The following is a 21,606-nucleotide window of genomic DNA, read 5'->3' as shown; positions in this document are numbered from 1 at the left end:
TGCTGGATGTTCCCACCACCATGAAGAGGTACAGGAAGTCTTACAAGTTCTTGATTCAAGGAGAGGCAAGGAGACCCATGAGTCAACAATAGAACTGAATTTGGCTTAGGGATGTTGGCCAACTCTAATCTTGAGCCTCGATGTACTCATCTGTAAAATAGAGATGATTTTCCTACTGTGCCTGCCTCTCAGGGCTGTTTCCAGGATCAAATGAGATGTAATACCCACATTAGTATCTGTTCTTATCATCAGGATAAGATGATAACTTACACATTATCAGGTGGTTTTGAATATAACAGGGCAGCCTGGAATTGTGACCTATGTGAACTGTTCCTTAGTGGGACCATCTGTATCTTTTGATCATGCATTGAACACTCTGTACATTTACTAAAACTCTGTCCTTCCCTTCCAGAAGCTCTTGGTTCACCTTCTTCAGACATAGAATTGAAAACAACAGAATGGTACAGTGTGATAGATATCCTAGAGGTATAAACTAAGCACTGAAAAAGTTCAAAGGGCTCTCTCTGGAGAATTCCTGAAAAGCTTTAGAGAGGAGGGGGTATTTGAACCTGGTCTCAGAAATAAATCAAAGGGAAAATGGGGAAGAACATTCCAAAAAGCATATGTGCAAAGACAAAGAAGAAATGAGGAGAAATGGGCTGAAGAGGGAGGCTAGAACTAAGTGGATGTCCTAAGGAGTATGGAGCTAGCCTGCATATTTGGGAACCCAAGGAAGGTTTAAGTTCCTGCCATCTGCACTCCTAACACCCAGCCCAGCCCACAGGACTTGCCTGGACCTCCCTCCCAGATGCTCTTTACCCTACACTCCTAGAGGTGGTAATCTTTTGAAGAGATAAAGTCAGATGTGACTTGCCTGTGAAAAACTCCTTAATAGCCTCCCATTGCACTCAAATAAAACCCAGCACTACCACCAGCCCCACCAGGCATGATCGTCCAGCCTTCCTCTTTCTGCCCTTCACTCAGTGTGCTCCAGACATCCTGAGCTCCTTTGTGTGTTGGGAACCCCCTTAGGGCCTTGTCACTAGCTCTTTCCTCTACCTGGAAAGCACCTCCCTCCAGTTTTCAGAGCTCGTTCTCATCCTTTGTTCCTCACAGGCCTTCCCCTGGCTCCCAACCTAAAGTGGAGTCCCCAGCCACATTCTTTCCCCTCATTGCTGCCCCCAGTTCCATCAGGGTAACTGTCATGTTCATCTAGGGGACAAAGACCACTTCTGAAAAAAGTCCCCTGCCCATGCCTACTTTCTCTCAATCCCCCTGCTTACTTTGATAGCAATCCCCACAATCTGAAATGCCCTAGATTTCTTATTTACCTATTTTGGGTCCATCTGTATCATTTACCCCTCAGTATTTGGAGCAGAGTTTGTACATGGCAAATGTTTGTTGATTGACTAAATGAATGAATAATCAGAAAAATCAGAAGGTATGGACTGGGGAGGAGAAAGACCAGGAAAAGCAAGCTATGTCAGTGAGACTGCTATGATCATCCAGCAAGAGAGAGAGGGCCCTTCTGTAGGACAGAGCCAGAACACATCCTCAGGGAGCCAGTGTGCTCCAGACAGTTTCAAATTGGAACCAACAGGTGTTAGTGACCTACTAGATGTGGGGAAGGAAAGAAAAAGACAATGCTGACTTCCCAGGGAAGGAACAAATCAGGAATAGTTCATTGGGTTGAGGGAAAGTAGAAATGATGAGTCACTTTGGACTTCTTGAGTGTAAGGTGTTTGGAGGGCCATCCAAATGAAGGTGTTCAGAAGGAAGTTGGATTGACTTGTCCAGGCAAGAGTCCAGGGCTGGGATCTAGGAACTGTCACCTGGATGGGATCATAACAGGCCAAGAGTGGATGAAGCCACCCAAGAAGAGAGGGAGGGGGCTAGATGCCCAAAACTTGGGAACATTAAGCTGAGAGGAACCTGCCAGGACCAACCAGAGGTCGTCAAAAATGGGGAAGAAAGGAAGTCCAGAGAGTAGGCAGGGATCTTACAGAAAGAGGAAAGCACCAACCGTATCTGATACTACAGAAAGCTCTGGCAGGGGGAAAGGAGAAGCCACTGGATTTGGCAACTTAAGACTTGTTGCTGAGCCTTCCAGGGTGGGGTCACCTCCAAGGTTGGGGAGGAGGCCAGATTGTTGCAGATCAAGTAGGAAATGGGAGAAGTGACAGAACCAGCCAAGGGAGACAATTCTTCAAAATTTTCTGTAGGGGTGCCTGGGTGGTACACTCATTTAAGCAAACAACTCTTGGTTTCAGCTCAGGTCATGATCTCAGGATCCTGAGATCAAACCCTGAGCCAGGCTCTACACGCAGTGTGGAGTTTGCTTAAGACTCCTGGGGTGCCTCGGTGGCTCAGTTGGTTAAGCCTCTGCCTTCAGCTCAGGTCATGATGTCAGGTCCTGGAATGGGGCCTTGCGGTGGTCTTGTTGCTCAGTGGGGAGCCTGCTTCTCCCTCTCCTTGTACCTGTTGTTCCCCCTACTTTTGCTCTGTCAAATAAATAAAATCTTAAAAAAGAAAAAAAAACTATCTCCCTCTCCCATGCACCTTGCTTTCTCTCTCTCTCAACTAAACAAATCTATAAATTAATAATAAAATAAAATAAAATATTTCTATAGAGGGGTGCCTGGCTGGCTCAGTTGGTAAAAGAGTGTGGCTCTCAGTGCTGTGAGTTTGGCCCCCTATATTGGGTGTAGAGATTACTTAAAAATAAAAATAAATTTTAAAAAACTTTAAAAAATAATAAAATCTTTAAATAAAACAAGCAAAAATTAAAAAAAAATAAATTTGATAGGAGGAACTAAGACATAAAATTAAGATGATTAAGAGGAAAGAAAGTCTTGTGAAGGGTTTCCTTTTTTCACTTAATCATTTTTCTCATTAATTACACATTCACTATAGAAAATTGTGAAGTGCGGGGCGCCTGGGTGGCTCAGTGGGTTAAGCCGCTGCCTTCGGCTCAGGTCATGATCTCAGGGTCCTGGGATCGAGTCCCGTGTCGGGCTCTCTGCTCAGCAGGGAGCCTGCTTCCTTCTCTCTCTCTCTGCCTGTCTCTCAGTGTACTTGTAATTTCTCTCTGTCAAATAAATAAATAAAATCTTAAAAAAAAAAAAAGAAAATTGTGAAGTGCATAAAAGGATGGAGAAACAGGAAAAAACTTTTATTTAACATAGAGCATATTTCCTTGTGATCTTTTTTCTATTCATTATTTTTCCTTTACCTGGATGAATTACCTTGAATATACAATTCCATGTTACAGTTTTCCCCCCCAACTAAACACTGTTTCCCAAGCATTGAAGGGGACTTTTTTTTCTCCTTCTCCCTCTTCTTATTCTTTAATATGAGAGACACTTGAATGGCCAGTCAGCTTCTGTCCTCCCCTCCCTCCCCTTGGGGTCTGATTTTTGAGCAGACAATTTTGTTCGGAAGATAGTTCTGTTCATTGTGGGTGAATAAAAAAAAGCTGAACAACAGAAGAATCAAAAATCACTTTAAGGGACACCTGGGTGGCTCAGTCCTTGGGCGTCTGCCTTTGGCTCAGGTCCTGATCCTTGGGACTTGGGATCAAGCTCCACACTGGGCTCCGTGCTCAGCGGGGAGCCTGCTTCTCCCTCTCCCACTCTCCCAGCTTGTGTTCCCTCTCTTGCTGTCTCTCTCTCCCTCTCTGTCAAAAAATAAATTAAAACTTTTTTAAAAAATCACTTTAGGGGCAGCTAAAGTTAGGAGAGGGATGTTCAAGGCATCCAGGCCCCCTTGGGGAGACTGTGAGTATGAGCTGAACCCAGGGTTATAGTCAGTTTGGAAAGAACAGGTTTTGGGGAGGAGGATGGGGAGATGGGGTAACTGGATGGTAGACATTAAGGAGGGCATTTGATGTAATGAAGACTGGATGTTATATGCAATTTGATGAACCACTAAACTCTACCTCTGTGACTAATAATATACTATATGTTAATTAATTTAAATTTTAAAGAGTAAAAATTTTAAAAAAAGAAAGAGCAGGGGAACTGAGGGATGCTGACGCCAGGCCTGCGAAGGGCCTGCTAGCTGCCGCAGAGAGCTCCAAGCATTTGAGAGCTGTATAACCTCCCAGGTCCTTTTATGGACCCAGTTTAAGGGGAAAGGTTAGGAACTTGCCCACGTTCACACATCTGTCCATTGGCTCAGTTGGATTTGAACATATGCCCTTGTGCTCCAGAACCCATGCTCTTCATTAATCCTACCGTAGAGTCCCTGTTCCTGGCCGCACATAGAATCAGTTGAGGTTTTATAAAATACCTATGCCAGGGCCCCACCTCAGATGAATACAGACAAGATTTCTGAACACAGGGGCACCTGGCTGGCTCAGTCGGTTCAGTGTCAGCCTTCAGCTCAGGTCACAATCCCAGCGTCCTGGGATCAAGCCCCGAGCCCCGCATCAAGCCCTGCATCCTGCATTGAGCAGATGCTCCCCGTCCCGCCAGTGGGGAGTCTCTGCTTCTCCCTCTGCCCCTCCTGCTGCTCATGCTTGCTTCTCAAATAAATTAAAAAAAAAAATTTTTTTTAATTTAAAAAAAAAAAAGAAGAAGAAGATCTCCGAAGATAGAGTCCAGACATGAATATTTTCTAAAATGTCCCTAGAAGGGGTGCCTGGGTGATGCAGTCAGTTAACCATCAGGCTCAGACTCGGTTTGGGCTCGGGTCCCGACCTAAGGGCCATGGGACTGAGCCATGCGCCAAGCCCTGCCTCAGGCTCTGTGGGGTCTGCTTCAGATTCTCTCTCTCTCTCTACCCCTTTTCCCTTCTCATGGGTACTCTCTCTCTCTCTCTCTAAAATTAATAAATAAATCTTTTTTTTAAAAGATTTTATTTATTTATTTGACAGACAGAGATCACAAGCAGGAGAGATGCAGGCAGAGAGAGAGAGGAGGAAGCAGGCTCTCCGTTGAAGCAGAGAGCCCGATGCAGGGCTTGATCCCAGGATTCCGAGACCATGACCCAAGCCGAAAGCAGAGGCTTTAACCCACCGAGCCACCCAGGTGCCCCAATAAATAAATCTTATATATATAAAAAAAAAGATATCCCTAGAGGACTCTAATGGTCAGCCCCGTCTAAGAGCCAATCTAATCCTTACTCAGTGCCATGCCATTTTAAACACTTTGTACTAACCTATTTAATTCCCACAAGGTTGGTACAAGTAGTGTCACCATCCTACCGGTAGGAAAACTGAGGTTGCATAGCTGGCAAGTGGTAGAGCCAGAATCTGGACCCTTTACCTCAGCCTGTGCTATGGCCTAACCATTCTGATTTCCTGATACTAGCTGCTCAGAGGACTGAAAGGGAAAGAAGCCAACATTGCTTGAGCCCCTTCTCTGTGTCTGCCACTGTGCTAGGAATTTCCTATAGATGAAATTCCAGGTAAGGAGTGTTACCGTCATTTTCCAGAAAAGGCAAGACACTCAGTGAAATTAAGTGGCACACTCTGGGTTGCAAGGCTGAGAAGCAGCTGAGCTGCCATTTCCAGTGGGTCCATCCAAAGTCCAGGCTCTGTCCAAGGACAACTTTTCCCCCTTCTGTGGTATCACATCCTGCCCATGCCAGAGGTTGAAATCAGTGCCATCAGGACCGGGCGTGGAGTAGACCTACAGGGATTAGACCAGCTGGAGAGTTTGTGCCCTAACTGGAGGGCCTGCAGCTCTTCTACCAGTCTGCGATGGAACCAGAATGTGGGCCTAGTGTGTCTTGGCCATCTAGTTTGGCACAGGAAGTTTTATTTGCTATCTTTGGATTTTTTTTTTTTTAATTTTATTTGGGGTCCTGGGTGGCTCCGTTGGTTAAGTGACTGCCTCTGGCTCAGGTCATGGTCCCTGGGTCCTGGGACCAAGTTCCATGTCGGGCTCCCTGCTCTGCAAAGGGCCTGCTTCTCCCTCTCCCTCTGCCTGCCACACCCCCCCCCCCGTTTGTGCTCTCTCTCCTCCTCTCTCTCTGTCAAATAAATAAATAAAATCTTTAAAAAAAATGTTATTTGAGAGAGAGAGAGCAAGAGAAGAGAGTAAGAAGCAGGCTCCCCGCTGAGCAAAGAGCTCAACTTGGGGATCGATCCCCAGACCCCGGGATCATGACCCAAGCCAAAGGCAGACCACTTAACTGACTGAGCCACCCAGGTGCCTCGATATCTCTGGATTTGTAAGTGTCAATAACCAATTTCAAAAAAAACAGAAACAAAATAAAATTTCAAGCATCTTCTGGACTCTACCTTGCCCATCTCTGAAGAAGTATGGCCTATTGGTCCCAAGTGGCACTGTCTGATTTCTCTTCCCAGGCACCAACTTCTAGCCTGGAACAGAGCCTCCAGCTGCCTGACCATCTACTTATTTGGCAAAGTCAATATGTCCACACCACATTCATGATTTCTATCCCCACCTCCCCTTAGATCTACCCCCCCACACCTCTTATCTCCTCCACCCCAGAGAATGGTACCTCCATCACTCAGTCATCTTCCAAAGACTACCTCTTCTCTGAATCCCTCCTGGTCCACACCACCATCATTACCTGTCTCTGCTGCCTTATAGCAAGAACCTCCTGACTGGTCTCCCCACTTCCTGCCATGCTGCCTCCCGGGCTCCGCTATTAGCTCCTCCAATGGCCTCTCTTCCCCTTAGCATTAACATTGAACTCCTCATCGTGGTCTACAAGACCTTGCAGGAGCTGGCGCTGGGATCTCCTCTTGACTCTTTTCCTGTCACCTTGCTACAGCCTCCCTGGCCTTCTCCAAGCCTCTACAACACAAGGATTTCGTTACGTTTGCCTGTGCTGTTTCCCCACAGAATCCTGTAATGCCCTTCTCCTGCATCTTTACCTGGCTCCTTTCCATGCTGCAGGCCGCACCTCAGCTCCTGGGCCAGGCCTGCCCTGTTCTCAGTCTCCAGTCACCTTGTTCCCCAGGCACGCTCTCTCCTATCTCCTTTATAGCCCTTACTAACGCTGGCCACATCTTCTTCCTCATTTGTATCCACTTCCCTCCCCCTCTTCCGCTTCCCTTTCTACTTCATCCCCCTCTCCAGCCCTAATCTGCCACTCACAAGCATATATATCCTGTAATGGAAACCCCTTGAGGGCAGGGACAAGGTCTGTTGTATCCAACCTCCAAAACAGAGCCTGCTGCATGGAGAGCTCTCAAAAAATATTTATTAAGGACTGCCCACACTTTTGTGTCTACCTCCCTACCCTCACAGATTACCCTACCCTCTGCATCACATTCTCAGAAGCCAGAATCCACTAACAGATGGGGAGTGAATCAGAAAAAGAGGCAGAGAGAGAAAAGGAGGAAGTTCTGCCAGTGGGTGGGGAAAAAAAAAATCTGGGTTGAATCTAGATTCAGTCCAAGGAATTACTTACTCCCCTATCCCATAGACCCCCTCACCCACTGTCCACCACCGAGGGCAAACCAAAAGGCTGGATTTCTGGTGTTGGAGTCAAAGAAGAGAAGATTTGAGTCCTGCTGGCTCCTTGAACTTGGATCAGTCTCCATCTCAGCCTTAGTTCCCTCAGTTAAAGGGACATGGTACCTTCTCACAGAGGAGTTGTAGAGAGTAAATTAGGTGAAAAGATTAAGAATAGTGTCTGGAATGTATTAAGCACTCAAGAAATACCAGCTGGTATTATTATTAATACTCCAACTAGGGATGCCTGGGTGGCTCAGTTGGTTAAGTGTCTGCTTTTGGCTCAGGTCATGATCCCAGAGTCCTGGGATCAAGTCCCCCATCAGGCTCCCTGCTCAGCAGAGTCTGCTTCTCTCTCTGCCTGCTGCTCCCCCTGCTTGTGCTCTTTCTCTCTCTCTCTCTCTTTGACAAATAAGTAAATAAAAATTTAAAAATATATATATTCCAACTAGCACCCCCCCCATCTGCCTTGCAGAACTCAGAGCCTGCTCAGCTGCCTCCATTGGCTACAGGACCTTGTTGGGCCTCAGTCTCCTTATCTGTGATGGGGATACACTTTCGAGTACATGCTCCTTACCCTGCACTTGCCTTATACACTGTTTTTCTGGCTAGAGTAAGTTCCCTGAGCTGGTGACCCAGCTTCCAGCCCCAGTGCTGAAGGCTTTTTTTTTTCCCCAAGATTTTATTTTATTTTTCATTAGTCTTTTTCTTTATTTTCTTTGTCTTTTTATTTTTCTTCTCTCATTTTCTTTTTATGTCTCAAACATAGACCATTTTGTTGATCACATAGAATGGTGCTATATCAACACCAGTCTTTAGAAAGCCTTATTCGAGTTTATTTTTATATTTCAAACAAACTCAAATACCATCTTTTTCATAGGTCTACCCTTTATTGTATTTATAAGCATGATTCCAGTGTGCTTTTCTTACATTTACTGAGATATATGGACATCCTTCTACATGTGTATGTATATATGAATAGGTGTATGTATATGTATATATATCATTTCCTCTGTTTAGCTTATTCAAATGGTTTTAAGCTTTAAATTTCATTGTCTCCTTTTTCCTATTTTCCCCTGCTTAAGATTTTTTTTTAAAGATTTTATTTATTTATTTGACAGAGATCACAAGCAGGCAGAGGGGCAGGCAGACAGAAAGAGTGGGAAGCAGGCTCCCCGCTGAGCAAAGAGCCTGATGCGGGGCTCGATCCCAGGACCCTGAGATCATGACCTGAGTCGAAGGCAGAGGCTTTAACCCACTGAGCCACCCAGGCACCCCTAGGATTTTATTTTTAAGTAATCTCTACACCTGGCATGGGGCTCAAACTTACAACCTTGAGAACAAGAATCACACGCTTCTCTGACTGAGCCAGCCAGGCACCCTGGTTCCAGAGACATCTTAGGTATATCCAAAATGGGCTCCATGCTCGGCGGGAGGTCTGTTTCTCTCTGTCCCACTCCCCCTGCTGCTGTTCTCTTGCTCACTGTGTCTATCTCTATCAAATAAAATGTTAAAAAAAAAAACAACTTACTCTTCACCATCTTTTCTTTGCCTTAAATTTTTAAATTTTAATTTATTCATTTGTAATTTTTTAAATTGAGCATTTTGGGGCGCCTGGGTGGCTCAGTGGGGTAAGCCTCTGCCTTCGACTCAGGTCATGATCTCAGGGTCCTGGAATCTAGCCCCTCGGGCTCTCTGCTTGGCAGGGAGTCTGCTTCCCTTCCTCTCTCTGCCTGCCTCTCTGCCTACTTATGGTCTCTGTCTGTCAAATAAATAAATAAAATCTTTAAAAAAATAAAATAAAATTGAGCATTTTAACCATTTCTAAGTGTACCCTTCAGTAACATTACGTACACTCACACTGTTGTGTGGCCATTACAATCACCATCCATCTCCAGAATGTTCTCATCATCCTCAGCTGAAACTCTGTGCCCATGAAACAATAACTTCTCATACACCTCCCCCAACTTCAGCCCCTAGTAACCACTATCCTACTTTCTGTCTCTGTGAGTTTGACCATTTAAGGTTAAATGCAATCACAGGATGTTTGTCCATGTGAATCTGGTTTCTTTTTTCTTTTTTTTTTTAAGATTTTATTTCTTTATTTGATAGAGAGAGAGCCAAGTAGGCAGAGCAGGAGGCAGAGGGAGAGGGAGAAGCAGATTCTCTGCTGAACAGGGAGCCCGACGTGGGACTTGATCCCAGGACCCTGGGATCATGACCTGAGCCAAAAGCAGACACTTTACCAACTGAGCCACCCAGGAGCCCAGGGTCTGGTTTATTTCCCTTGGCATAATCTCTTCAAGGTTCATCCATGTTGTAGCAGGTACTTCATTCCTTTTAATGACCAAATAATATTCCATTGTGTGTATATTTATTTATTTTGTTTACGCATTTATCCTTTGATGGTCATTTGGATTGTTTCCACCTTTTGGCTGTTGTGTATAATGCTGCCATGAATATGGGTGTAAAAATATATATTTGAGGGGCGCCTGGGTGGCTCAGTCCATTAAGCATCTGCCTTTGGCTCAGATCATGATCCCAGGGTGCTGAGATCGAGCCTCACGTCAGGCTCTCTGCTCAGTGGGGAGTCTCCTTCTCCCTCTCCCTCTGCTCTGCTTGTGCTCCCTCTCACTCTCCCTCTCAAATAAATAAATAAAACCTTAAACACACACACACACACACACACAACCACCACAAAACCCCCCAAAGAAATGTATCTTTGAGATTCTGCTTTCAATGCTTTTGGGTAGATACCCAGAAGTGTAATTGCTAGATCACATGGCAATTCTATTTTGTGTGGAATTGCCGTACCGTTTTCCACAGCTGCTGTACCATTTTACATTCCCACCAACGTGGCACAAAAGTTCCAATTTCTCCACATTCCTTGCCAACGCTTTAAGTCTGTTTATTTAAGTAATCTCTACACCCAAAGTGGGGCTTGAATTCACGCTGGGATGGAGAGATGCACACTCTTCTAGAGCCAAACTAGAGCCAAACTAGTGCTCTGCCAACATTTGTTTTCTGTTTGTTCATGTTTGTTTTAATAGTAGCCATCCTGTGAAGTGGTCGCTCATTGTGATTTTGATTGGCATTTCCCTAAAGACTAATGTTGAGCATCTTTTCATGTGCTTATTGGCTATTTGTCGATCTTTAAAGAGATGTCTAAGTCTTTTGCCCATTGTTGAATTGGGTTTGCTCTATATTGTTGAAGTTCTTGTATAATCTGAATTATGGAAGTTCTTGTATAATCTGGATGGCAGCCCTTATCAGATGAGTAATTTGCAAATATTTTCTTCACTCTGTGGGTTGTTTTTTCACTATCTTGTTAGTAGCCTTCAGTGGATAAAATCTCAAATTTTGATGAATTCCAGTTTACTTATTTTTTCTTTTTGTTATCTGTGCTTTTGGTATCATATTTAAGAAATCTTTACCAAATCCAATATCATGAAGATTTTCCCCTGTTTTCTTCTAAGAGCTTTATAGCTTTAGCTCTTATGTTTAGACTTTTGATACATTTAGAGATATTTTTTGGATGTGGTATAAGAGTTCAAATTCATTCTTTTTTTTTTTTTTTTTTTTTTTTTTTTTTAAATATTTTATTTATTTATTTGACAGAGAGAGATCACAAGTAGGCAGAGAGGCAGGCAGAGAGAGAGAGAGGGGAGGAAGCAGGCTCCCTGCTGAGCAGAGAGCCCGATGCGGGACTCGATCCCAGGACCCTGAGATCATGACCTGAGCCGAAGGCAGCGGCTTAACCCACTGAGCCACCCAGGCGCCCCAAATTCATTCTTTTTTCCCAGCACCATTTGCTGATGTTTTTCCTCTACTGAATGGAAAATGGTCTTCGCGTTCCTATCAAAAATAATTTGAGGGGCACCAGGGTGGCTCAGTCAGTTGACCATCTACCTTCTACTCAGGTCATGATCCCGGAGTCCTGGGATCGAGTCCCAGGTTGGGCTCCCTACTCAGTGGAGAGCCTGCTTCTCCCTCTCCCCTCACCTGACTCATGCTCCCCCTCTTTCTCCCTGCTCGCTCTCTCAAATAAAATATTTTTAAAAAATCATTTGGAAAAAAATAATTTGATACCAGAATTTGATGCCAAGACACTTCACTCTATTCCATTGGTCTATATAACAGTGTCTTTATAACAATACCACACTGTTTGACTTACTGTAGCTTTATAGGAAGTTTTGAAATCAGAAAGTGTCGTCTTCCAACTTTGTTCTTTTATGAGAGTATCTCAGCTATTTGGGGTCTCTCGAGATTCCATCTGAATTTTAGAATGGGTTTTTCTACTTCTGCAAAAAAAACTTAGGATTTTTATAGGGATTGCATTGAATCCATAGATCAGTTTGGCTAGTATTGATAATCCTAAGAATAACATTAAGTCTTCCAGTCTACAAACATGGGATGTCTTTCCATTTATTTATGTCTTCTTTAATTCCTTTCAGCAATGTTTTGTAGTTTTTTAAATTTTTTATTTATTTTCAGCATAACAGTATTCATTATTTTTGCACCACACCCAGTGCTCCATGAAATCCGTGCCCTCTATAATACCCACCACCTGGTACCCCGACCGCCCACCCCCCGCCCGTTTTGTAGTTTTTTTGTGTACAGGTTACACTCCTCCTTCGTTAACTTTTACTTCCTCAGTTAAGTTTATTCCTAAGTATTTTATTCTTTTTGATGTTATTGTAAATGGAATTATTTTCTTAATTTCCTTTTTCGGTTCTTAGTGTATAGAAACACAATTTTCGTGTGACCATCACTTATTATCAGTCATCTCTTATCCCAGCATTGCAGATATGGACCAAGGGGAGTTAGGGGACCAAGTTTGATTGTTTTTGGTTTTTTAAGTGAGCTCTACACCCAGCATGGAACTTGAACTCATGACCTTGAGATCATGAGTGGCATGTTCTACCGACTAAGCCAGCCAGGTGCTCCCAGGTTTCTTTGGTTTTAAGAGAGGAGCCATGCTTGCATCTCTGCCCACTTGAAGGTTAGAAACACCATCTTCTCTTCTAACAAACTGACACCCTCTTTCTCTCCCCTTAAAATGACAAAGCTTCACAGCCTCTCAAAATCCATCTCTGGTGGTGTCCGGAAGGCTCGGTCAGCTGGGCATCTGACTCTTGAATTTCCGCTCAGATAATGATCTAGGGGTCATGGGATCTAGCCCTGAGTTGGGCTCCGTGCTCAGCGGGGAGTCTGTTTGAGATTCTCTCTCTCCATTTCCTCCTCCCTCTCCCCCCCATACTCTCTCTCTCAAATAAACAAATAAAAACTTAAAGAAAAAAAATCGATCTCCCTGCCCCCATCCACCGGGAGTAGATCCACCACCCTACTGGGAGTCCATCACCTGATTAGAAGCCACTGCTGTTCCATTTTAGTTACAGAAGGTCCTGTGACTTCCTTACACAAGTGGGGTAGGCTTAGGCTACCTATAAAATGGGAAGACTGTTCTTGTCCTCCTTAGGAGAGTGGATGGGAGCAAGCTATCTTGTTTATACTTATATCCTAGGATATAATAGGTGCTTAATAAATAGCAGTGAAGGTACTTGTATATACACAAGTACTTCATGGATTATGAAGAGCTTTATAAATACATACTGAATGCCTTTATGTGCCAGGTACTATACCAGACACCAAGAATGCAAGTGGTACCCAGACAGGTTCCATGCCCTCACATGGGGGATACTCTGGCTGGAATATAAATATTGCGCAACTAACTTTCCATTAATTGTAAGTGCATTAATAACAATTGTGATAATGTTCTGGTGAAAAGTACATGGTGCCAGGAAAGAGTGTAACAGAGTGTCGGGGAGCTAACCTAGTAAGGGGTGGGAAATCAAGGAAGGCCTCCCTGAGGAAGTGACATTCGAGAGCAGAGATACGGAAGAGTAAGGAGGAGTTAGCCATGATGGGAAAGGGAGGGAAAGAGCATTTCCAGCTGGAAGAAAAATCTTTCTGGAGACCCGGAGGCAAGGAGGGAGTAGCAGCTTCAGAGATATCCAGAGAACACCAGTGGGGCTGGAGGCCTGAGGACAAAGAAGGTGGTGAGTCATGGTGACTTATAAGATGTTAAACCAAACTATTTAGGCACCACGAAGGGTCTTCCATTAGGGGAGAGGGGGGAGTGACATCATCAGCTAACACAGAAGGTCAGCATGCAGGAAATCCACAAGGTCAAGTTTCTAAATTAGAGAACTTACTCCATAAACTGATTTCAGATTCTCAGACTTCTATCTGGGTATATATACCTTTTTCCAGCCCTTGATTTTTTTTTTGACACCCATACTGGAGTATAATTTACATACCACGAGACCCATCCATTTTAAGTGTACAATTCAAGTGGTTTTTAGTAAATTTATGGAGGTGGGCACCTCTAACCATTACGTAGTTTTAGGATATTTCCTTCACCCTCAGGAAATCCCTCATGTCTGTTTCTAGTCAACCTCTGCTCCTATCCCACAGGCAGCCACTAATCTGCTTTAATTTGCCTTTTCTGGACATTTTGTATGAAAGTAATCATATAATATGTAGATTTCTGTGACTAGTTTGGGTCTGATCTTGTCATCAGTTGTATCCCAGTAACTCTGTGTCTCCATTATTTCTCTAACCTTTTCATGCACTCTGAACTTTCACAGGAAAGAGGAACATATGGGGGGTGCCAGGCTGGCTCAGTCAGAAGACTGTAGGACTATTGATCTCACGGTCGTGAGTTCGAGCCCCATGATGGGTAGAGAGTCCCATGAAGGGTATAAATAAATAAAACTTAAAGAAGAAAAAGGAAATAGGAAAATTTGGGTAAACAAAGGGGGGGGGAGCTACATTTTCCCAATAAATCTTTCCTAACACATTCTGCTGTAGTTGACATTCTCCCGGAGCAGTCTGCACAAAACACCTGATTCCTGTCAGAAGACCTGAGCTCACCTCTTGACTCTGCTACTTTCTAGCTATGTGATCTGGGCCTCTTGGAGTTTCTGTTTTCCAGTCTGTAAAGTGAGCCAAATAATGCTACCTACCTCATTGGCTTATGTTATGAGGACTGGGAGCTAATGCATACTTAATATAGGGTCCAGCATTTGATAAGTGCTCCACAGAGGCAACCGTTATCATAAATGTTCCTATGCAATATTTCATTTTTATTTATTACGATGTTTTAAAGTAAGCTCTATGCCCAACATGGGGCTTGAACTCACAGCCCCGAGATAAAGGGATGCATGCTCTACCAACTAAGCCAGCCAGGTACACCTCTAGGCAACATTTTTTTTTTTACATTAAAAAAAAAAAGATTTTATTTATTTATTTGACAGACAGAGATCACAAGCAGGCAGAGAGAGGGGGGAAAGCAGGCTCCCTGCTGAGCAGAGAGTCCAAGGGAGGGGAGTAAAGGGGGGGCTCCCTCCCAAGAGCCTGAGATCATGACCTGAGCCGAAAGCAGAGGCTTAACCCACTGAGCCACCCAGGCGCCCCTCTAAGCAACATTTTAATGAATACATCATATTCCATTTGTGGCTATCCCTTAGTTGGTTTGACTATAGCTCTTGAATATGTAAGCCAGGAGTCTGTTAACTACAGCTCCCAGCTGTTGCCTAAGAGTCTGAGAATGACTTTCCCATTTTTAAATGGCTGGCAGGATTAAAAAAAAAAAACAACAACAACAAACCAAAATAATACTATTTCATGACATGGGAAAATTACACGAAATTCAAATTTTAGTCTCTATCAATAAAACTTTATTGAAACACAGCTATACCCTCTTGTTTATTTTTTAAATTATTTGTTTAAATATTTTATTTATTTATTCGACAGAGAGAGTGCAAGTAGGGGGAGCAGTAGGCAGAAGGAGAAGCAGGCTCTCTGCTGAGCAGGGTGTCTGATGTGGGGCTCCATCCTAGCTAGGACCCCTAGCACTCTGGGATCGTGACCCCAGCCTAAGGCAGATGCTTAACAGGACTGAGCCACCCAGGTGCCCCAACCTCTTGTTTGCATATTGTCTGTTACCGCTTTGCAACAGAAGAGTTGAGTGGTTAGCAGAAACCGTATGACCACAAAACCTAAAATACGCACCATCCAGCCTCTTTACAGAAAAAGTTGGCTGATACGTGGTGCAGATAATTTTTCACTTCTTATACTTTATAAAAAATACTGCAAGGAGCATCGAAGGCCTGGGAGACCAGCCCTCAGTCGTCTGTTCAGTTTTCTCTCTCTACATCCTGCCACCTGGCTGGTTTCATTCTGGCCGTTCTGGTCTTTCAGCTCTGGGATTGCAGCACATCGGGTCCACCATCCAGGTTTTGCCTCTTCTTAAACAGCCCTTCCCCCTACAACTTTGTCTGGTGGTCTTCTATTTCTTCTTCAGGTTTCAGCTTTCAAGTCTTTGCTTTAGGAAAGCTTTCCCAGAGCTCCCCCTCCCAGCCAAATGTGGCATAGTATCCGGTTTGCTCTTCTCTCCCCTCGCTAAGCCTTGTGCAATCAGGCACTGGGTCTAACGCTGATCCTTGAACAATGCAGAAGTTAGGGGTGCCAACCCCCCAACACGCTCCCCTGTTGTAAAAAGTACCATTACAGGGGCGCCTGGGTGCCTTAATTGGTTGAGCATCAGACTTTTGATTTCGGCTCAGGTCATGGTCTCGGGTTTGTGGGATAGAGCCCCATGTCAAAGCCCCAGTCGGGCTCCAAGCTCAGTGCAGAGTCAGCTTATCCCTCTCCCTCCCTCTCTGGCCCTCATCCTGCTCTCACATGCAGTCCCTCCCTCTCTTCCTCTCTCTCTAAACTAAGTAAGTCTTGGGGCACCTGGGTGGCTCAGTTGGTTAAGCATCTGCCTTTGGCTCAGGTCATGATCCAGGGTCCTGAGATGGAACCCTGGGAGCCTGCTTCTGCTTTTCCCTTTCCCTCCATCCCTCCCCTAGCTCATGCTCTCTCTCTCAAATAAATAAATAAATAAAATCTTTAAAAAATAAAAAATAGGGCACCTGGGTAGCTCAGTTGGTTGGGCAGCTGCCTTAAGCTTGAGTTATGATCCCAGAGTCCGAGGATCGAGTTCCACATCAGGCTCCCTGCTCAGCTTGGAGCCTGCTTCTTCCTCTCCTGCCTCTCCCTCTTGCTTGTGATCCCTCTCTGTCTCTCAAATAAATAAATAACATCTTTAAAAAAAAAGAATCAGGGAGGGGCACCTGGCTGGCTCAGTCAGTAAACATGCAACTCTTGATCTTGGGTCATAAGTTCAAGACCCACCTTGGGCACAGACCTTACTTAAAAAAAAAAAAAAATCATAAGGAAGAGAAAATACATTTGCAGTATTGAACCTGTGTTGTTCAAGGGTCTACTGTATATTGGAGCACTAGTATACATTTGTTGTTAGAATGAACCCTTTGCTAAATCTTTTTCCTTTACATTTTCTAAAAATTAACATATAATGTATTATTAGCCCCAGGGTACAGCTTAAATCTTTTTTTTCTTTAAATTTTTCTTTATTTGTTTCAATAATCTCTAATCCCAAGGTGGGGCTCCAATTTACCACCAGGAGATCTAGACTAGGGTCACATGCTCTTTGGGCCAGCCAGGTGCCCCTAAATCTCCTTTTAAACGTAATTTTACATGAGGATACATTCTTGGGAGATGAGTTTTTTGAAGGTTTTAGATTCTTGTGTCCGTGCTGGTTACCCAGAAAGGTTGCTGGTATCCATCAGTAAGAAAGTGCTAAACTGGTATTTTAAACTATTGCTTCTGTTTTTAAAGGACAAAAGCTACAGAAAGAACATTAACACAGCTAAAGGGATATATAGGGCGCCTCAGTGGGTTCCGATGGGAGCGACTATCCTTTACTTATCCCCTCACTCGTGCTCTTATTCAAAAAAGAAAAAGGAAAGGATATAGATGCCTAGTTAAAAGGGAAGAATTCTTACAAAATCAGTTATGGGTGAAGATGCAATCACCTCTGCAAGCAGACACTTAGGAATCCACTGGGGGCACAATTCAGAGTGCTCTGGAGTAAACATAGAATTTACCTTCCGTAAACCTCAATTCCCTAACCTGTGAAAACGAAAAACAGGGGCTCTTCCTACGTCAGCAGTTATCGATGCTTCTCACATATAGTTAACTTACCGAATTGTCAGCATCTTTTCACTAGCTTAAAGTCTAAACCAGCCCAACCGACCACCATGTAGAAAAAAAGCCACGCTAACATTACCGGTCACCTGAACGTCTAACTTCCATAATACCCCTTACAACTACAAGTCAGAACCAAAGAATAAACTAACTTTTAGTTACGTAAAGCAAGGGCGCCGGGACCAACGATCACCAGCTGCCCAAGTACCAAAAAATTATGCTTCCGAAATCTCTTGATGTCGATTCCGCACGTAGAGCAATGGAGCTGCCCTACGTGTGCCACTCACGACAGAAGCCCTTTTTGCCTTTTCAGAAACAAAAACAGGGTGGCAGTGCTAGCGAATCCCTCTTTCGATAAAGGTGAAAACATACTGTAAGCAATTTCCTATTCTGTGTTCCTCATATTGAAGGGGGAATTGCAAGACATGCTGATCCGTTGAGCAATACTCACAAGAAGACTTTTATGATTTGTCCTTTGCGTTTTTATATAGAAGTAAAGGCAGGTCCATAAATTGATATGCAAATGAAAGCGGTGCTTGCTGGGAAGGGACCGGCGGGCGCAGAGGGAGTGGCTAGGAAGTGCGGTTGTGGGAGACCACGGGGGAGCTGTCGTTCGTTGCAGTGAGCCTCGGGTCGCACCTGTTGTACGTTAGGTTGGGTACTCGCTTCTCGGAGGCTCTCGGTATCTGAAGACCCGAATCCCATCCTATTAAAATTGAAAACGTACGAACTTGCGCCATCCGTGGCCATCCACCCGGAAGAGGCCCCACTAGGGGAGAACTGGCGGCACAGGGAAAGACTGGGGGCAACCTAATCTGCTAACGGATTAGCAGAACGTAGTGTGTTCATAAAGTGGAATGAATGCCATCTGCTGCGCTGCCAAAGATTGAATTAAACACCAAAAAGCACTGAGTGATAAGAATTGCAGAATAAAGTACAGCATGACGACCATTAACGTGAAAAAAAAAAAAAAGCAATACGAAATTTGGATTGGTCAAATAAATCTTTATCAACAGATTAAAAAAAACTGAGTGAAGGTTAACATTAAAGTAACATTAAAGTAATAAAGAACATACACGTGTGCACATAAAACCCAGTGCTATATATTTTCTAATGCCACTTTATTAACTTTTAGAAAAGGATTTGCCAGAACACACATCAGTGACTACCTCTCTCTGGGAAGGAAGGAAGTATGGGGACCATGACATACAAGACATCAGACTTGCCTGTAATACTGTAATTATTTTAAAAAGCAGGGGCACCTGGGTGGCTCAGTGGGTTAAGCCTCTGCCTTCTGCTCAGTTAGTGATCTCACCTGCATTGGGCTCTCTGCTCAGTGGGAAGCCTTCTTCCCCCTCTCTCTCTGCCTGCCTCTCTGCCTACTTGTGGTCTCTCTGTCAAATGAATAAATAGAATCTTTTGAGAAAAAAGCATAATAGGCTATTTTATTATTGTGAAATTTTATTTTGTGTAACTGAGAATTTTAACTTCCTTGCTTTCTGCATTTTCTCTATAATTTTTAAAAAGATTTTAAGTAAAAAAAATATGTATTTTAAGTAATCACTACACCTTATGTGTGGCTGGAACTCACAATCCTGAGATCAAAAGTCACATGCTCTCCTGACTAAGCCAATCAGGCACCCCCCTACATTTCATTTTTTGAAGTCAGGTTTGGGGTACCTGGATGGCTCATTCGTTAAGCATCTGCCTTGGGCTCATGATCCCGGGGTCCTGGAATGGAGCCCACGAGGCCTTGATTTCCCTCTCCCACTCCCCCCTACCCCGCCGCTCATGTTCCTGTTCTCGCTGTCTCTATCTCGCTGTCAAATAAATAAATAAAATCTTAAAAAAAAAAAAAAAAGTCAGGTTTGTTGATATGTAATTTACACATACTAAGTTCACCTTTTTTATCGCATCGTTCAACAAACTCATATAGACACGTATTCTGCTACCACAATCAGTCAAGTATCAAACATTTCTATCACCCCCAAAACTTCGTCTCCTTTTCTAGTCAACCGTTCTCCCTAGCCCCAATCCTAGTAGTCAGTGCTCTTCTCTGGCCCTGTAGTTTTGCCTTTTTCAAAATGCCATAAAAATAGATTTGCTCATATATACTTCATTTTTAATATAAAAACATGTGCTAATTTTTAAAAAACTGAGTAAGTACAAAAATGTGAGAATGTTTTCCCCCAACTCCTATTAACAGCTTAGTGTTTCTGTTACCAGACTGTTTCCTATGTACATATACACAGATTATTTTTTGAAACAAAAAATACAGACTTTCAGGCATTTTACTTTCCTTAATGTATTTTAATGATACACAGAAGTACCTGAACTCTACAAAGTAGAAGCTGCAAGAGAAGGGATTCACATAAATAGCTCTTACACTGTAACAGGATGCAGACTTGTAGTATAAACTGGAGGAAGGCCTAGATGGGGGTACTGTCAGCTGTTCTTGGGGGCTCCTCCTATAATCCACCACTCATCTTTTCAAAACAAATTATTTCACTCCTCTATTCAGCACTCCGATGTCTTTCCATTGTGCAATAAATAAACCCCATATCCTCACCATAGCCTACAAGGTCCAGCCTGAGCTGTCCTCTGTCTGCCTCTCCAAACTCTTTACCTGCCACTCTCCCCACCTATTAAGTTCAGCCACCTGGGCCGTCCTGGTCATTTTGGACCTCGAATAAGCTTTCCTAGCTCCGGGCCCTCCATCACCCAGCTAAATAAATCTGGTATGTACTTATGTATGTATTTTATTTTGGCATTTTCTCTTCCTACATTTTTGTGTACTTTCTGGTGGTCTGTTTTCCCACTCCAGATGGTAAAGGATAAGGATATTTATTGTCTGTGGTTATCTACTATTACATACGCAGCACCTAGCAAAAAGCTTCTCACACAAGGAGCACTCTGTTAAATAAATGGATGTATATTTAAACTGGTCTTAAAAAGAGGAATGGGGGGGCACGGGAAAGGGTGGTGTGCCAGATCCTTAGGAAAATGAAGTGAGCAGTATCAGGGATATTAAGCTAAAGCTGCTCAAAGCCTAATGGTGAAGGGCCCTTGAATCTAAGAATCCGAATCTGGTCGCAGTGTAGATGGTGACTGGGAGGAGGGCTGTTAAGATACAAAGACTAGGAGGGCACTGGGACCCCTGGCTGGCTTAGTCAAAGAGCACACGGCTCTTGATCTCAGAGTTGGGTTTGAGCCCCATGTCGGATGTACAGATTACTAAAAAAATTAATTTAAAAAACAAACAAAAATGGTGGGAGACACTTCTTCCTGATCCCTACGGGCAGTTACTACGGCTCACTTTGGGCTGTCACAAGCCTTTGGACATTCCTGCCACATTGTTCAGGACTGGTTCTTACATGCCTATCACCTGGCATAGGGTAAAAAAGTTATCTCAAAGCATCTGATGGAAAAACAAAAACCATCAGTTTAATAGTTACATACACGATACTATTAGTCTTTACAATTAAGACTTCTGAGTCCAATTGAGACTGCACTTATTAGCTAAAACCTTACTTCATCTCTCACCAGTTTTTCTTTAAAAGATTAAATGGTATATCGGAGTTCAGGGGCTTAGCAAAATTCCTGGATGACAGTAAACGCTCAACTAATACTACTAGTTGCCAATCCACAGGTACAAATGGTCTCTCTTGTCTCCAGGTTCTCGTGTTGCCAACTCCCTTGATAGAGTTCAACAGAATTACCTACTGGGTGCTGCGGTCCCAGGTGGGTTTCTCCATTCCGTTATCAAGATAAAGGCACCAACTAAAAATGGCGACCTCTAAACCGTCCGAGGGCGTCAATTACCGGTAGTGCTAGCGATATATATGACAAGCGGAGACGGAAACAAGGGCAAAGCTCGTAACACCTGGGTAGAAGGCGAACGGCTCGCCCACGCTGCCAGTCAACCCCAAGCAAGAAAAAACACAACGGCCGGAGCTGAGCAACAGCCTGCAGCCTGACCACGTGTCAGAAGCCAGTCTGCGCCTGCGCAAGCCAGGCGCGCGCCCGCCGGCCGGAAGAGCCGCGCGTTTCCGGGTTG

The 21,606-nt window shown here is 43.9% G+C and overlaps 1 non-coding gene across 1 annotated transcript; it reads right to left on the bottom strand.

The window, feature by feature from the left end:
* Positions 1-17,718: 17,718 nt before the first annotated feature.
* LOC123387454 lies at positions 17,719-17,852 on the bottom strand. Its single transcript, XR_006601906.1, has one exon. It is a non-coding gene; the product is annotated as a U11 spliceosomal RNA (small nuclear RNA).
* Positions 17,853-21,606: the final 3,754 nt, after the last annotated feature.

This window comes from Mustela putorius, unplaced genomic scaffold (genome assembly GCF_011764305.1).
Source record: "Mustela putorius furo isolate JIRA1106 unplaced genomic scaffold, ASM1176430v1.1 tig00003853_pilon_pilon_pilon, whole genome shotgun sequence".
NCBI lineage: Eukaryota > Metazoa > Chordata > Mammalia > Carnivora > Mustelidae > Mustela > Mustela putorius.
The sequence above is the reverse complement of the archived record's forward strand: the minus strand, read 5'-3'. Positions and strand labels throughout refer to the sequence as shown.